Source organism: Oratosquilla oratoria, chromosome 23 (assembly GCF_046742065.1).
Source record: "Oratosquilla oratoria isolate Oo_2021 chromosome 23, ASM4674206v1, whole genome shotgun sequence".
NCBI lineage: Eukaryota > Metazoa > Arthropoda > Malacostraca > Stomatopoda > Squillidae > Oratosquilla > Oratosquilla oratoria.
In genome coordinates this window covers 22,407,644-22,419,594 of record NC_134799.1, presented here as the reverse complement: position 1 = coordinate 22,419,594, position 11,951 = coordinate 22,407,644, and the positions used below count along the sequence as shown (strand labels likewise).

The 11,951-nt window shown below is 42.8% G+C and overlaps 1 protein-coding gene across 1 annotated transcript in view; it reads left to right on the top strand.

Moving 5' to 3' along the window:
• The first annotated feature begins 3,015 nt into the window (after positions 1–3,015).
• LOC143038023 (uncharacterized) overlaps positions 3,016–11,951 on the top strand; it is a 77,884-nt gene continuing 68,948 nt past the window's right edge. Inside the window, exon 1 of the mRNA XM_076206874.1 lies at positions 3,016–3,136. The gene's annotated coding sequence lies outside the window, so the exon portion shown is untranslated. The remainder of the gene's footprint in view (positions 3,137–11,951) is intronic.

Sequence of the window (11,951 nt, the reverse complement as noted above, 5' to 3'; positions counted from 1 at the left end):
GTTTGAGCATATTCCAACACGCAAAATGACTTTTCTTTTGAAGTGAACGGCATTTCTCAACCTGAAAAGAGATAAATGTCAAACATTAAACATAAAATCTTGAACTGTTTCTATGCAAGCCGTGAAAATTTGAGGTCGTTTCAACGAAAATTGCCAAAATTATTGGCCTGCGAAATTACGTCAATTTTTTTTTGAACATCCTGTATATACAGTATATATATATATACTCACTCTGTTGGTGTTTGGGCCGCTTGCTGACCCCTCACCGCCGATACTATCTGCCTCCATTGACGTCGGTGTTGCGCACTTGTCATCCAGTCTTCCGTATTCTCCATCCCAGCACTTTTTAGGTCTTGTTTGATGTTATCCATCCAATTTCTTCAGGGTCTTCCTACTAATCTTCTTCCACCGACCATTCTTTCCGTCATGACCTTTCTTGGAATTCTGTCCATTTCCATTCGGGCGACATGATCAGCCCATTGCACTCGTCTTGCCTTTATTGTACTTACGATGCTTCCTTGATCTACCAACTCTCTCAGTTCATGGTTATGTCGCCGTCTCCATGCTTGTTCATCTACATCATCAAGTTTTTTCTTAAAATCTTGAATAGTGTTTGTACACATTGTTTGTCTAATTTGTTCCAAGTATCTATCACTCTGTGTGGGAAGCTATTTTTTCAGATCTCTTCTGTAATGACCTTTTTTGGATTTCTTTTCTTGTCCTCTTGTTTTTCCATTGTCCCATTTCAATAAATCATTCTTATCTAAGATTTCCATTCTTTTCATAATTCTATAGATAGTAGGTGTCATCTTTCCCTTCTTTGTTCCAGAGTTGGTAATTCTAATTTGGACAGTCTTTGTTCATATGTCATTTTGGAAAGAGTTGGTGCCAGTTTTGTTGTTGATCTTTGTATTCTTTCTAATTTTTTATATTCTCTTTGGTACTGGGTGTCCATAGTGTTGCTGCGTGCTCGAGTTTTGGTCTTATTAGTATATATATATATATATATATAGTATATATATATATTATATATATATAATATATATATATATATATATATATTGTATAATTTCTTCATCCTAATAGACAAATGCCACTTTGATTGACCTCAATAAATTGTAGGTTTCTCCGACTATTTCATTGATATTGAAACGAACACCCCGGGCTCCTTCGAACGGCTCCGGACAGTGTCGTTCAAACACAACTTCTAAGATTCGCCAAGCCCAGTAGCGACGACAAAGATGGTATGAGAGAACAAAAACACGATCTTCCTTGGTCACTTATATTAATGCAGGGCAAACAAACATGGTCTTCGTCTATACAATGAGGATATACACATTCACGTAAATATAACAAAAGAAGCACAGTTCGACTGTTCCAGTTTGTATGCAGGCAACGTAACTAAATTATCAATAATGGGCAAAGGGGGGCGCAAGAATTCACGGCTTGAGGCGATGTCTTCAGTCTTACGACACAGTTCGTTTAGGCTACAAGCACAATCTGACCGTCCCACTGTATTTTGGTTACGACATCGCCTCTTCTCCACCTCCTCCTCCTCCTTGCCTGCCTGCCTAACTACCTCTGCTAATCGTAAACTACCCGAACGAGGTAATTTACGAGAGGCACTTTACGTGTTCGTAACAATGTTTGTCCGGTGACATGTCTTTGCTGATCATCACTCCAAGTTCTTTTTCCGAGTTTTCTTTTTTGATCTCTTCTGTTTTTACTTTTTCCAAATTCCATTATACTACATTTCTTGATATTGAATTTCACTTCCCACTTGTGAGTCCATTTCTAGATCTTGTCCAAGTCTTGTTGTAATGAGTTGCAATCCTCTTGCGTTCTTACTTTCTTTAGTATTTTTGCGTCGTCTGCAAAGAAATTCATATAACACTTTTCCTTCATCCATGTCATTTATGTATATGGCAAAAATGATCGAAGCCAGTACTGATCCCTGCAGGACACCATTTATCATTTCTTCCCAATTTGAGAATTTATCTCTAATTACTACTCTATAGGTGGTCTATAAACTAATGTTAGTGTCAAATTTATTTTGGGCATTTTTACTGTTATCATTTCATTTGAGCTATCTGAGTATATATTCAGCACTTTTGCACTTGCAGCTAAATCATCACGGAGGCATATCACTACTCCCCATGGCTTCTGTCCTTTCTATCCGTGCGATACAGGGTATAGTCCTCTATTTTGATATCCTCATATTCTATATCTGCATTCAGATGTGAATCTGTGAGACAGAGGAAAAGATAATCGCTCTCTTTGGCTGGCTCCTCTAATTTTCTCACTTTAGTTTGATTTGAGGTGGGGAAGAGGCGTTATATATTACATAGAAGATATTTCCCTAGTGTGCAGCCTGTGCTGACCTTACCGGGAAACCTTGAAGTGGCCACCGATGGTGTGGGTGCCATTGAAAGTGTTGCGGCCTTATTATGTTGATCGCTGGTTGTACTGGTGTCCCAGTTGCAACCATCGTTCGCTGCTGCTGTGGATGTTGTTGGTTTTGCACTATTTGCAAGATATGATTTATTTGTGACTGAAGGGCTTGTATTTCCTTTGATGTATCTAAAAAATCTCCCCTTTGGTTTTGGCTTTCCTCCCCTCTCTCTCCCATTGGAGTCTTACTTTCATTTCCGGGGACCTCTGGGTTATTGATTCTATGAGTAATATTAGCTTATTTGCTCTATAAATGCCTCTGTCGGGATGTATTATAAACATATATATATTTTTTGATGTGGAGCTAATGTGACGCGCCCCGGGAAGAAACTAAAGAAATATTGTACATTTTGTTGTTGTGGGGGCTAAGGTATCATGCGATACTATAATAAATTATGTATCATGTGATAATATGATAAATTATGGTAGCCTTAACACTTTTTATAATCCCATTATATTTAGTATAATATGGTTATATCAAACATATAGCGTCTATAGATTGACAATAGTATATAATAAATAATACGACAGTTTTAGATAAATGTTTAACAATAGTGATCCATATATGTAAACAAATGTATCCAACGAAATTTTTAAAACAACTTCTCTTGACGCAAGGAAAACGCGAGGAATAGTAATTGTTGTAATAATACTGGTTCTGTTGTATATACACAAACAATATCAGGTAATAGTGTTTAGATCTACTCATAGGCAATGTAGGGTATTTGTAATTTCACATGATAATATTAATAAGGTCGCGTGGTATGATTACTGATAGGAATTCTTCCTCAGTCCACTCTTTACTTACCTAGTTTACTTAGTGAAGTTCTGAGGTCGATCCTCACAGCCGTAGTGGACTACCGCTGCTGCCAGTCCTGTTGTCCTTCCTTACGAGGGTCAGTTGGTCTGGTAGTGTGTTTTGAGAGAACCTACTTATGGCAGTGTTAGTGTAGCCTGGCACTGGAGGCTCGTCTGGCACCTTCCGCAGCAACCTGTCCAGTGCATGTTTGAAGCTGTCCACCGAGCATTTAGTTTTCTCTCTCACCTCCTTTGGGAGGGTGTTGAAGATTTTTGGACCCTCATGGCCTAGGCTGGTTGCCAGTAGGGTCTTAATCCTCGCCGGGGCTCTTGATGGGAGAGTTTGCCTCTCACATTTGTGCCCATGCCTTATACTGTGGTATGGCTTGATTGTAGAGGGCGTGGGGTCTGGAACAAGTCCCTCAAGGATTTTCCATGTGTAAATGGCCCTGTATCTTTCTCTCCTCCTCTGTTGAGAGTATAGGCCTAGTGCTCCCAGGCGATCCCAATAGTTGAGATCTTGCATCCCTTTGATGCACCTGGTGTAGTTCCGTTGGACAGCTTCAAGCTTCTGGATGTCTCCGCGTTTGTGTGGTGACCAGAGTTGGCTACAATAGTCCAGTATCGGTTGAATAAGCGACTCCCCCAGACTGTCAGACCCAAAGGCCAGATCCTGTATCTTGTAACCCCAGGCTCAACTAATGCTATCACAAGTGCAGCTTGCAATAAGATTGTTGGCAACGATTCACTTGAATTTGACGGTTGTTGTTGTCATTCTCTAGACTGAGCAGTCCTGTCTCCCCAAGTATGATAATTATACTTTAAGGGATAAATTTCTTTTAAATTTTGTGCCCGTACCTATAATTATAATAATTATAGGTACGGGCACAAAATTTAAAAAATTTATCCCTAAATTCTTGATGCATATGAAAGACACTTTCATTAGAAACAAGATACCGTTTTTTACGGCTTACAAGACGCACTTTTTTTTCCTAAAAAATACCCTGAAAAATGCTAATGCGTCTTCCAAGACGAATGTTGTATTGCAAGGCAACACCCAGGCTCATGTAAGCTTGGAGACTTGACCGATAGAGACCTGGATTTGTATGTTGAGTCATTACACTATGATGTTAGCTTAAGTACTATTTAATTCAACCTTTTATATGATGTAAACTCAGTACTTAGCTGTTACAAGTATTTCCAATACCATAATCCTTCCTGGAGCCTACTCGGCGTGTGGAGAAAACGGGCCGTTCCCTCGTCTCATAGCAACACACACATACACACGAACGCACGCAAATGCCAGGTGCCTTTATCAATTACCACTAGCCTGTCACACGTGTCATAAGATTTTTTGTCCTGGAAATTATCACCCATGGCTAGTTCATCAAAACGGTTTAGTTATGCTATCGCATACAAGCTACAAATTGTACGATATGCCAAAGAACACTGTAAAAGAGCAGCAGAAAGACTTTGGACCACCACCTTCCGAAAAAATTATTCGGCAGTGGAGTTTTATATATCTACATCCATATTTTTGAAATTTTTATCTTATTTTTATGAAAATAAAACCACCCTTGGACAATGAAAAATGTATAGTATATTCACTAATCACCAACCAGTATCATCGCCATACAAACAAAATCGGACAAGTGATTTCGTAATGTGAACAATACGTCCAATACGTGTCGTCCTTGTTTCTTATGTTTTTGTGTTCAGTGGTTGGGTATATGGTGAATGTGTTCTTGTATGAGAATGACTTCTTTTTTTTTCTTAGGAATTTCTTTCAAATATTAGGGTGCGTCTTACAAGATGCAGCGTCTTGCAAGCCGTAAAATACGGTACTTTTTAAATTTTTTGTCAATTTATAGTTTCACCCAACCATAGAATTTGATATGTGGCTTATGTGTTTCTGGTGAGAAATGTTGTGATATGAACGATGGTGTATATAATTTCCGTCGCAAATGCGTACTTTTTGAAGTAATTAAATATTGAAGTTATGCACTTATGCCTACATCTCCCGAACGATCTGGGGGGACGTGTGGGAAATCGGGGTTTTTGGGTGGGGGAGACTAATAAATGGAGTAATGTGCATTGCCAAACAGGTGTAAAATGAAGAAGACTAAAGAAACCCATAAAAAACAAAAATATCCCATATTGGCGGGTACCGTGTGCGGCGCCATGTTTGTTTACTAACGATTGTAAATTTTTGTGACCAGAAGCGCTGGATTAGCAGCTCGCGCAAGACTTGGTAACCGTAAAGTAAAGTAAACTAACCTAACCTAACAGAGGTAATGTTAGTTTATGGTTAGGAAGTCTTGCACGGCTGGAGTGGACTTCGCTAAGTGTGGCACATCTAGCGAGACATTGTTCGATTCGTTGGTAAACACAAAGATGGCTACTGGTGGACTCTGGCCATAGAATGTGATTTTTAATTTTTTTTTTTTATATTTTTTAAATGATTTTGTTCATTTTATACCTGTTTTGCAATGCACATTACTCCATTTATTAGTCTTCCCCACCCAAAAACCCTGATTTCCCACACGTCCCCCCAGATCGTTTGGGAGATGTAGGCATAAGTGCATAACTTCAATACTTAATTACTTCAAAAGTATGCATTTGCGACGGAAATGATGTACACCATCGTTCATATCACAACATTTCTCACCAGAAACACATAAGCCACATATCAAATTATATGGTTGGGTGAAACTATAAATTGTCCAAATTTTTTAAATAGCTTAAGAAATAAGGGAGATATGATTTTTTAATTATTTTTTTTATCCTGAATTTTTGGCTAGACTTTACCATAACAGAAGGTTAGAATTAAGGGTGGTAATTTGTAAAGATTTTGGTAAAAGATATACACAGAAACTCTAAACCACTGGTCTAATTTGATTAAATATTGGAATACTTGGGCTTTATGTAGATACGGGCGAATCCACTTGTGGCGCCACCATCGCTAGTGTACGGCTTACAACGCCATCTTTTGTGGCCCGTTGAAATAAGTATGTCTCAGTTTGAATGCTTGCATCATTCAGAGCATGCGCAGGGTATTCAAATTATCTTGTTGTTGTGCAAGTGTATGCTCAATTCTTCAAATACAAAAAAAAATCACAGATTTAAAAGGAAATTTGGTTATCAACCTTGGCAAAATAGCTTTCCAAGTTGAAATATTAAGGTAAGGCACCAAGATAGCTAGGTCAAACACTGCTAGAGGTGCCACCGTCTATGACGCCAGCCAGTAGTGTGTCATTTTAATCGCATGCCATTCAAATGGCCAAATTTAAATATCGTGGGAAATTTAATTAAAAATGTTGCGTTAGTGTATTTTACTACAATCATAGTAGATTTTAACTAATCACATCATCAGTTACATATCGGTACATAGAAACATGATAAAAACATGGCAGCTTGCATTCATCAGTAAATCGGAAATTTGTTCCGAAGAATACAAACTCTTCAGTACTCCTTACAATAGGATAGTTTGCGTAGCGCAAATATTTCTACCGCTAAATCAAAATCCTCACTCTGTGGGTCTGGGCAACGCTTATCCTCAGTAAGGGGCCCTATTGGGGCAAGGGGGCCCTTGCCCTCCACCACAAGTCTCGCACACTATACTCCATTCTCTTCGCGGTAGTCAACGAGTCAACATCTCTCAACTATACCTGCTCCTATTTAGTTTTTATCGGTTTCCCCCTTATTGGGCCAATTGTAAGTAAAAATCCCTTATTAGCACGGCAGCGAACCGTTAATTAATCAACGGTTCAATATTTGAATTGTGTGCTGAAAATCAAGCAACCCACTTCGATCGTCGCCAGCTCACTCCCAGGACGCTAAGGAGTTCGTCGTCCTTCAATTTCATTGGGGTTTACCTACGCCATCCTGTGTCCTGGAATTTCTTGAGTGCCCTCTCCCTTTCCTGTATTATTCCCCTAACCGCCACTGGGTATCCCACCCTTCACTGTAAGTATGGAATCTGGTTCCAGTGTTGTTGTTGTTCAAGATAGGTTGTGTGCCTTCGCTGAAGGGAGATATCCCTGCCTCACCCCGTTACCGCCAGCACAAGCTGACCCTCATATTTGGTGTATAAAGTGTAGAGCTCTCAAGTGTTCACCTTCATCCCCGTGTGAGACGTGCATTCAATGGGATGATAGTCAGTGGTCCGTGTACTTTCATGTTCACAAGAAAGCGCATGCAGGGAAAAAGGTGCGCAAGCATAGAAAATGGCTTCCGCCCTCATCCCCCAAAAACAAGAGAAGGCAGACTACGACTTCAGAGGAGACGAGCAATTCTCTCCCTCCTCCAAAGCGTAGAAGACAAGAAGGCTGTACAATGTCCACCTTGAGTCATTCTCAGGCCAAGTTGTCCTCTATTCCTTCAACCAGGGCGGTTAGCTTAGACCAGTGGTTCTTAACCCCTGGGTCGCGACCCAAATTTGGGTCGCCACTTAGGCAGTACGGGACTTAGATCTCGCGGGCAGCAGCCAATGCCAGCCGTACGACGTAAAGTAATAATACTCGCACCATAAAATATAGTCACCGCTTATATCGATCGTTCTCTCTTTCACCCGTGAATTTTGATAACCATAGAGAATGCGATTACAAAAGAATTAGAGAGAATGTAAAAACACAGGGGCGACTACAATAGATATAATCAAGACGCCGATATGGCAGCCTCGCGAATACACTCGCTCCCCATGACGCCTACGTGTGCGGCACCGTATGGAAGGGGTTAAAAGCATAATCATATTACTTATAAAGACAATTCGTATATCTATGTAGGCTTGGGTCGCGATGCTTGATTTGTGCAAAATTTTGGGTCGCTGCCAAAAAAGGATAAGAACCACTGGCTTAGACGGACATGAGCCTCCGGCCACCTCTAGCTACCGCTCCTGTACGAGATTTTTCCCGTATGAGGTCGCTTGCGGCTTGCCCTCGACCCTTCCCGGAAACTTGACGCCGAAATGGACAAAGAGCCCCTCAGCCTCTTCTGCTCAGGAATCCCGCAGTACGCATAAAACCCATCCTAGGAAGAGCCGGGTGATCAGCGGAGACCTTTCCATGCCCTTTGATCATGAGGACAGAGGTGAGCCTACGCGTGCGTTACTTGCGAGTAAAACCACCTCGACCAGAAGAGAGAACCTCTCCTTAGGGTCCCCCGGACCACCTGAACCTAATCGCGACTCTCCAAGCAGGCATGTAGAGGAACTTCTCCCCACTATCTATTCCCTCTTTCACACAATGAAAGAACAGATGATGGATGAACAACGCGAATTCATCCGGGCAACTCAAGAAAAGTTTGAAAGGATTCAACGCCCACAAGAGCCCTCCTAGAACATGTTCCAGCTGATCGGAACCCCTCTCCGAACCAATCAGGGACAAGGATGAAGATGTGATGTTTCTCGCTGACCAGACTCCAGCTACGACGACGACGACGTCCACAGCACTGGAGATGAGAGGATTCCCAGTTGGAATCCCTGATGGTTGTTAAACCCTCCTTCTCAGAGATCCTCTCTAAAGTTAGGAGAGCTAATCTACTGGGCCCTCCACAAGAAGAGGAAGCCACGTTCGAGTCAATTTGTCTCCACTCAACAAGTTCCTTTCCCTGACGAAGTTCCGAATGGACACCCCAGAGTCCGTAAGGTCGTCTATCAGGGAAGGGGACTTCATGGTGTCACTGGACCTCCAAGATGCCTATTTCCAAATACCAGTGCATCCCTCCTCCAGGAAATTCCTCAGAATCGTCCACAGGGGCAACACCTTCCAGTACACCTGCCTTTGCTTTGGACTTTCCACAGCACCCCAAGTCTTCACCAGATTGTTCAAACTCGTTTCAGCGTGGTCCCACTCCAGGGGAATTCGCCTACTCCGTTACCTGGACGATTGGCTGATCCTTGCACATTCCGTCCAGCTATGCCAAGAACACCTGAGAATGGTCCTAACCTTCGTCCGGAAATTGGGCACCGTAGTAAACCCGGAGAAGTCAGATTTCTTACCAAAACAGAGAGTCACGTACCTGGGTATGGTCCTGGACTCCTCCCTAATGAAGTCCTTCCCAGTAGAAAAGAGGATCCAGAATCTCACTTCTCTAGTTGCACAGGCACTATCGACCGGGTTCCTGACGGCGAAACAATGCCAAATCCTCCTGGGCCATATGGCCTCCGTAGAGAGATTAATCCCCAGGAGCAGACAAAGAATGCGACCGCTACAGTGGCTCCTCAAGTCTCAGTGGGCCCCGCAAGAGGGAGAACCCCTACAACACATCTCCCTCACCGAAGAAGTCAAGGATTCTCTTCTCTGGTGGAAGGACCCGTGCAACCTGCTCGTGGGGATGCCCCTCGGCCCATCTCCCCCCGAAGTCCTCCTGTTCTCCGATGCCTCCAAGGAGGGCTGGGGAGCCCACCTCAACGACGATCACGTCAGCGGTTCCTGGTCCACAGTCGAGCGGACAGCCCATATCAACTGGCTAGAGTTGAAAGCAGTACTCCTGGCTCTCCGTCACTTCAAGGATCAAGTCTCGGGGAAAGTAGTGGGCATAATGTCAGACGGTTCCTTGGTAGTAGCCTACCTGAACAAGCAAGGGGGCACAGTCTCCCAGGACCTATGCATTCTGACTATGGACATCCTCAATCTAGCCGAGAATCTCCAAGTGTCACTCAAAGCCCGCTACATCCCAGGGAAGAGGAATGTCTGGGCGGACCACCTCAGCAGGAAGAATCAGATAATCAGCACAGAATGGTCCCTCCATCAAGAAGTAGCAAACTTCATCCTCAGCAAATGGGGCTCCCCTCTAGTGGACCTTTTCGCCACGAGATGGAATCACCAACTCCCAATATATTTCAGCCCTCTCCCGGATCCTCTGGCAGCAGGAGAAGATGCTCTTCTGCAAAGTTGGGACAACCTGGACACCTACACTTTCCCACCGTTTCCCTTGCTCCAGAAGGTACTCCAGAGAGCAAGAAAGGCATCCAACCTTCGGATGATTTTGATCGCTCCTTGGTGGCCAGAAGCCCCATGGTTTCCAGACGCCCTCGATCTAGCAGTAGAAGAGCCTCTGGCCCTTCAGGGAAGACCAGACCTTCTACATCAACCCATCAACGGGGCTTGGCACAAGAACCCTTCAGCACTCAATCTTCACGTGTTCAGACTATGGTCCGGATCCTCCTAAAGAAGGGTTTTCCCAGAGAGGTGGCGGAGGACATGTCCGCTCCTATTTGCTCTTCCTCAGCTAACCTTTATCAAGGGAAATAGAATGCCTTTGCAGAATGGTGCCACTCCAGGAAAATACTTCCAGATCAAGCCACCATTCCTGAGATCACCTCCTTCTTCCACTTCCTCAGGAAGTCCAAGAAGATCTCCCTCTCGGCAGTGCAAGGCTATAGGGCAGCTCTAAATCAGGTGTTTTCTCTGAAGGGAATGGACCTAGCCCTTTCACCAGAAATTTCCATGCTCTTCAGGCACTTCAAAAGATCGTGCCCCCCAGGGAAATCAGTTCTTTTCCGTGGGATGTGGCAGTAGTCCTGAACTCTCTGAGGGGTCCCCCTTACAAACCCCTCCGAGAGGCACATCTGAAGGACCTCACCTTGAAGACAGTTTTTCTGCTAGCCCTGGCATCTTCCAAGAGAGTAGGGGAGTTACACGCCATCTCTTATAGAGTCGCCCATTCCAAAGGATGGAAAGAGGTCTCCTTCACTTTTATGCCTCAATTCATTGCCAAAAACCAAGATCCTGCCAAATCCGACCCTAGATTCTGGTCCTTTATTGTTCCGTCCTTAGACGAATTTGTAGGGGGAGAACAGACTGAAACAGTACTATGCCCAGTACGAGCCATCCAGACCTACCTCAAGAGAACTGAACATCTTAGACCAGAATTAAAGAGGTTGTTTGTCTCTACTAAAGGTAAGCCGAAGCCCATCACTAAGAATTAAATTTCTTACTGGATCAAGGAAGTCATCCCCAGAGCCTACGACATGAACCACACAGATTGCCCTAAAGCGAAAGTCCATGACCTGAGGGCAGTGGGGACCTCCCTAGTCTTCAGAAAGAATCTGTCAGTCAACCAGATTCTTCAAGCAGATACAACCACTCCTTGTTTAACGACGACAATTGGGACCAGCGTCGCCGTTGTTAACCGAATTGGTCATTAAGCGAAAGTGTATACATATACGTACATGTGGTGTATGTACAATGTCCAGCAATACATGTATCTTTATTTTCGTGTATTTTCCCTCTTTTATACAGTACATTAAAGCTTTATTTACTGTTTTGATAGTACAGAAAGCCCTCAAATAACGCGGTGGTTAGGTTCCTGAAATTACCGTGTATGACCAAATCCGCGTATGCTGACATTCCATATTAAATACCGGGGTATTTTTTTAGTTTCGACCATGGGCGCAATACTGTATAGCAATAGAAAATTAATTATTAATTTTGTAAATTAAAATGTATCAACGTAAAATGAAAAAGCAACAACACAAAATCGCACATAAACTAGAATTAAAAATAGGAGATTTAACCATGGTCAAACTACATTCACCCTATAATAAACTTTCACCAAGGTACTCAGGTCCATATAGGGTAATTGATTCTGCAGGTGGAAATAAATATAATCTCTTACACTTGGAAAGTAGGGAAGAATTGATAGGCCATTTAGATGATATGAAGAAGGTTAGGTTGCAGATTTGTGAAAATGACTGCTGT